The sequence below is a fragment of the Punica granatum genome, chromosome 8 (assembly GCF_007655135.1).
Source record: "Punica granatum isolate Tunisia-2019 chromosome 8, ASM765513v2, whole genome shotgun sequence".
In the NCBI taxonomy this organism is placed as follows: Eukaryota; Viridiplantae; Streptophyta; class Magnoliopsida; order Myrtales; family Lythraceae; genus Punica; species Punica granatum.
This window is the reverse complement of record NC_045134.1, coordinates 18,190,676-18,197,084: the sequence shown is the minus strand read 5'-3', so window position 1 is coordinate 18,197,084 and position 6,409 is coordinate 18,190,676. Positions and strand designations below refer to the sequence as shown.

General features: G+C 36.7%; 1 pseudogene; it reads left to right on the top strand.

Moving 5' to 3' along the window:
* Window positions 1-978: 978 nt before the first annotated feature.
* Window positions 979-1,688, top strand: LOC116189072 (annotated as a pseudogene).
* The last annotated feature ends 4,721 nt before the right edge of the window (window positions 1,689-6,409 follow it).

The window sequence follows — 6,409 nt, the reverse complement described above, 5'->3', positions numbered from 1 at the left end:
TTATAACTCAAGGATATATAGAGCTACGACTTTATCAAATCTTCTACTAGTTTCTCAAAATATGTGTAACTAATTTGAAAAATGTGTTATCTACATAAAATTAAACTATTTTACTTTGATTTGTCAGTAATTTAACATATGCATGTTATAATTATTTTTGAAGTGATTACACCTTAGGTCGTAACCATGTAGTCAACTCTGCATTACTTGGATTGGGGAGCACGGCCATGAGGTGGGTAAAAAGATACATTCTTTCACCCGAAAATGGAGAAAATTCTTGGGTCACGTGGCTAAATTTTCAATTACCAGCTAAATACAAAACAAAAACTCTTATTGTACAAAAGTTTTGGATTTTGTACAGCTTGTACAATAGTTTTTGTACAAAACTAAAAACTCTTGCACTAGGTTTGAAAATGAAAATTCAATCACGGAATACAAGCATTGTCCTAAAAATATGGAATTTAACACCATATATATTATGATTTGATATTTTTCGCAAATCTATCACATAGTTTTAGAAATACGTAAAAAAGTCCATGGTTTGTATTTTGTTCAAAACATATTATGACGTTAAATTTCTGCCAATCATTGACAGAGTTACTGATGTGACCAGGCTTTATGTGTAACGGCGCTTTCGTATAAATATTATTGACGAAAAATTTCACGTCGGGATAGATTTTTAATAGAATGCAAATCATGAGCTTTTTTATATATTTTTTATTAGGCCATGAGATATATTTGTAAAAAACGTCAAATAATGATATATATATATATATATATGGTGTTAAAATTTAAAAAAAAAACGCCATAAAAAACATTCACCTCGCCTTAAGCTGGCCATAATTGACTCTGACCAGACCCACCTTCACTGTTTTTTCTTTTTTTCTTTTTTTATTTTAAAAAATTTAACGTCAAGCAGTTCTCTCATTGCTTTATAGCCAAAAACAATTCTTTCATTAATTTATCGAAAGATAGGGACCCCCTTATCCATGAATCCTCCATCTGTTAAAGGGGTTCTGCTTCTGCAGGGAGGCCATCATTTCCTAGCAAGCCCTTCGTCAACTTATATAGTTCATTGGAGAACAGTTCCATCTTCAAGATGGACCCATCAAGAATCTCTCTCCGCCCATTTGCACTCTCCGACGTCGATGACCTCCTCTCATGAGCCGGCGACGACCGCGTGACCCGTTTCTTCCGTTGGGACATCAGGACGCAAGAGGAAGCTCTGGCTCATGTCAAGAATGTCGCAATACCCCACCCCTGGTGCCAGTCCATATGCCTCGACGGCCATTCTATTGGGTACATCTCAGTGAGGCCAGGGTCCAACGATGAACGGCACTGGGCCTATGTCAGCTACGCCATAGGGGCGGATCTCTGGGGTCAGGGAATAGGAACGTTCACGCTGCGATCAGTGGTCTCGGAAGTGTTCGGTGAGTTCCCTGATTTGGTGAGGTTAGAGGCTTTGGTAGATGTGGAGAATAAAGGGTCACAGAGGGTTTTGTTTAGGGCTGGGTTCTTGAGAGAGGGTTGCCTGAGGAAGTACAGCTACTACAAGGGAGAGGTCAGGGATATGTTCATGTATAGTCTCTTGTCAACCGATGATAAGGTTGTTGTGCATCGTTGATAGGAATCGGATAGTACAGTATTGACACCACATTACCGGAATTTCAGATTTTGATTTCGAAGTATACTTGCGTGGATTTTGTTAATTTGCTCATTACTAGAGTCGATCGTCATAGATTCTCCACATGAAATCTTTAGAATTTGGCGCTGCCAATTGGTTCCAACAGCATGGTCGGGATATAAATATTTTCTCTAAGAATGATATAATACTTCTTGTCGTTGATAGATTATTGTGTAAGGAAGATATTTACCATATTCTTTCTATATAAGACTGAGAATCAAATGATCAGAAATTGCAAATCTCTATGGAAGCAATTCCATCTGGAGTGTAACGGACAAAAGTATTCGAACTAGTCTCAATACTTTTGGATTTTGAAGGAGAATACCGGCACACGAAGTGTAGCAGTTTGAAACTCACTAATTAATTAAACTCATGGAAAAGAAATTAAAATCAGAATGATTAGGTCCTGTTTGGTTTTAAGATGTTATTTTATAATCACAATTCTAACTTAACTCTACCCACTACAAAACAAAATAGCTCATACAAAGTCAAAGAGTGAGCCTCATTTATACCACTTTTTTCCACAACAAAACAACATAACTCATACAAAGTCAAAGGGTGGACTTCATTTATACCACTCTATTTCAAAATCAAAATCTGATTTTAGAATCCTACTATGAAACCAAACGCAATCTTAAGTTTCAAAAAGTTCATAGCGAAGTCTGTAACGTAGGCAAGGGGAAAAAGGAAGTCTGCCTAGTTCAAGTTGAATCAGCAGAATGGACTTATCCCCATATCGGTCACGTTCCATCTCAATTACTTAGAGCGTGGAACGATACATGAAACGGAACATGATCTATGCGAGGAGAGAAAATGTTACCTCTGGGAGGATCTGCAAGCACACCTCAGGCATTGCCCCCCGCAAAATGCCTATGAAATAGAAGACGTTACTTTTCACTTATTGAACCATACTGAAATGCCAAATCTGTTTGCAAGACACAATGCCTATGCAATAATTGGTGGAGTTGGTCATTGGACAAGAGGCTAGACATCACCATGTACAGGGTCCTGCCCTTGAGCACACAATACTTCCTAAGCACACCCTCCCGGGTGAACCTGACCTTCACTGGCACCCCCCGTGACCCCACATTGTGCACTTCCGCCTCCACCCTCTCCAGCTTCGGCCGCTCTCAAAAGACCGATGCTGCCACCAGCTTCACGGCCTTGGTGGCAATTCCCTAGCCCCAGTACTGTGATGCCAGAACATAATACCCCATCTCCCCCCCGCATCGGCCTTTACCCCTATTCTCAGTAACTCTGATCGCCCGATTGCCCTACCTGCCTTGTAGGCAGATTGCCCATATTCTCAGTGAATACTGTGGAATGATTTTTCTTTTTTTTAATGGATGGTGAAATTATTTTGATTTGTGATGGAGGTCAAAAATATAGAATGTTTGTATCGTAAACCGTTATTTTTCCATAAGTAAATACGATTTGTCTTTTTTCAATTATTATCTCCACACTTAACTCGTATTTATTTTTCTTAAGCAACATTTCATGTTCGAATCTTATAAATGGAAAAAAAAATCCATGTTAGGAGAGCTTTATGCGGGTCGGTTCGAATTAGATTAGTTGACTTTTTGGACTTCCAGATACCAATGTAAAAAAAAAAAAGAAAGGAAAACTTGTATTTATCGAGTCGTTAAAATAAAATAAAATTTATAAAAGAGACCCATGTATGTTTGTTCAAGTGGTTCAGCACTTGTTTCCCTATAAGTAAGGTTTCGGATTCGAGTGTTGTGGATGAAAAAAATTCACTCTATGAGAGTTTTACTCCAAGATTAGTCAGGACCTATTGAGCTTCCGAATATTAAGTTCAAGCCGGGAAAATAAATTTATAAAAGAAAAACACAGAACGAAAACGGTACTACCTTGGCCACTATACTCTAACTTGTTGATGCCATTGGTATGGAGATCTGCAACTTGATCAATTGATTAACTTGGGTTTTCTTTTGATTGTCAGACTTCAATGATCATAAGACGCTGGGCGATCTTAAATTTCATAATGACAAGGATAAAGGCGGAACAAAAAATGAATATCCAATTTTGTCATGCAAAACATTTGGATGGACGGGTTGTCAACTCGGGTCGGTGTCGAGAATCAGTTGGAAGGGGTAAATTACACTGTTAGTACTAATATCTCACTTTGGTACAAACTGTTAAAAGTTTAACAATCGAATACAATTTTTTTTTAAATGTAACAATGAATTACATTCCGTCAATTTTGAACTAACGGTGTTAACTTTTACTGAGGTGGCAGTTATCGTGTAATGATTTGTGGACGTGGCTCTTATGTGGAGGACAAATGTGATATTTCTAAATTAAAAATAAAAAAGATTAGATTATAATAAATTAAAAGAAGGTAAATTACAATAAGGAAAAAGTATACTTTTAGTCCATTAGCTTTCACTACTTTTCTGTTTGGTCCACTTTCTTTTTTTTTTTTTCTATTTTCATCTATTACCTCTCCGTACTTTTGTATTTCCGTACTTCAGTCATTTTTCTAGTAAATATGCTGACATATAATATTTTAATGGTTCACATAAGCAAAAATTAAACCACTTTGGGTCGACTGATAAATTGAACCAATAATCTATCAAATCAAGTCTGGGTTTTCTTTTTTCCATTTTGACGACAAACACAAGAGTATGTATCACGCGTTCTCCTTAAGTCTTATTTTCCCTCCTCAGTTTCATACCTCGCCATCTCCTACATTGACAACCATCGAAAGCAGATCAAACAAAGAGAGGTGCAGAGAAGACAGATGAGGCTGAGAAAGAGAGAGATGAAGAGAAAGAGAGATGCATATAATATGGAAGGATCTGTAAGGTCTTTCGATCTACCCATTATTTTCCTCAGAGGACTTCCTCTGCCACGACCAGCTGCTTCAATCCATGTTCGACTCCAAGCACTTCTATCCAAAGCTATCTCCCTCTTTAACTATGTATCAAACACATAAATAAAATCTCACTCCAGCTCGTAAAGGAAACATTTTTCTTTTTTTGTATGTTGGATAAGTCAACAGAAGCAATTTTGTTATGAAAAAATCCCAAACTAGTCGAAAAACGTAAGTTGAGCCACTCGTTCTGCAATTGTTACATGTCAATTAACTAAGTCCCATGTTCACGCCATATCCTTCAAAGAGAGAGAGAGAGAGAGAGAGAGAGAGAGAGAGAGAGAGAGAGAGAGAGAGAGAGAGAGAGAGGTGAAGAAAAAGATCACAAGAAAATAAGCCATCAGAGAGGCCATCGACAATACACCCAGAATTGATGTCCAAAACTTCTATTGGCTCTTTATCTTTACACTGGGTCTGAATTTAGACTCTTAAAAACCCTAACCTCTCCTATAAAGCTCCAGAATCTGTTCAAAGCAAGTACAGAGAGAGAGAGAAAGAGAGAAGGCATGTACATCTCCCCAAAATTCACACTGGATGAAACGATGAAGATGAGGAATGCGAGATGACATAGCAGATCTTGTTTTCTCTGACTGCGATGAGAGAGATTGAGCCTTCACACCAATCTGATTTTCTTTCCAACAAGTTTGAGGTGTCGATTTTAGGCCAAAACTTTTAACTCCTACTTTATTTGGTCTACATATAGATGGAAATTGCCATGTGTCATTTAATCCTGACGTGGAATACAAGCAATTCATCCAAGTAAGAGTAACTTATCGAAAATGTTACTAAAGGATGGAAAGAAAAAAGTAATGAAAGATAGTGGACCAAAATAGAAAAGCAACGAAAGCTACTGACATAAATAGACAAAAATAAGAAAGTGGAAAAAATAGAAAAATAATAAGAGATAATGGACAAAAAGTATACTTTTCCCTTACAATAAACGATAAAAATTATTTTGGAAAAATTATTTTTATTATAATTTTTAAATGATTTTTATTATAAAAATGCTAGTTAACACGTGTACAATCATGCAAGAGCCTTATCATTGAGATTAACAGGTCGACATTCACCTAAGATCCACGTCTTCAAAATCTAACACCGTTAACTCAAAATTTACGGAATATAGTTAATTGTTACATTTTTAAAAGGGTTAATTACGTCAAAAATTATGAACTTTCACTCAATTTCCAAATCTAGCATAAACTCTCAAATTTCTCAAATCTAGCACCACGTTACCCACATTAGACCAAATATATCATTTGCCTCTAATTCTGTCACGGTTTCTGAGTGGTAACTAATAGCTGCTGACATGGCCCAACGATTTTTAAATTCAATAAAACAACGACACTTGGATTTGTGGTCATACTCATTTTTTTAAGAAGACCCTAATATTTCTTATTTTTCAAATTTGACCTCATATTTTGGTCTCTGGTCTCCCTCCCTTAGCACATTACTAGCCGAATCGTGGAAGGAGGATTCATAAAACTAACTAGCAGAATTAGAACAAAACAAAACCAAAAAAAAAAAACAAGATTCATGTAGCTAACTAGCAGAAGCTATATATCACACACAAGTCAACCAAATTGTGCCAGCACTGTTAGCATTCACGTATATGCATTTACTCAAAAACTGAAAGTAGGGTGGGGATATCTTTTCTTTTCAAGATCAGTTGGCTCTGTAATCATAAGCAAAAGAAGGCCGGAAACGAGAAAATTATGCAAAAAGAATAATCATTTCAACGAGAATAATAATATGAGATGAACAGTAATATATTCAGATGGTCATTGTTCGACAAGGCTAGAACTAATCGGAGCACGAAATGCTTATAG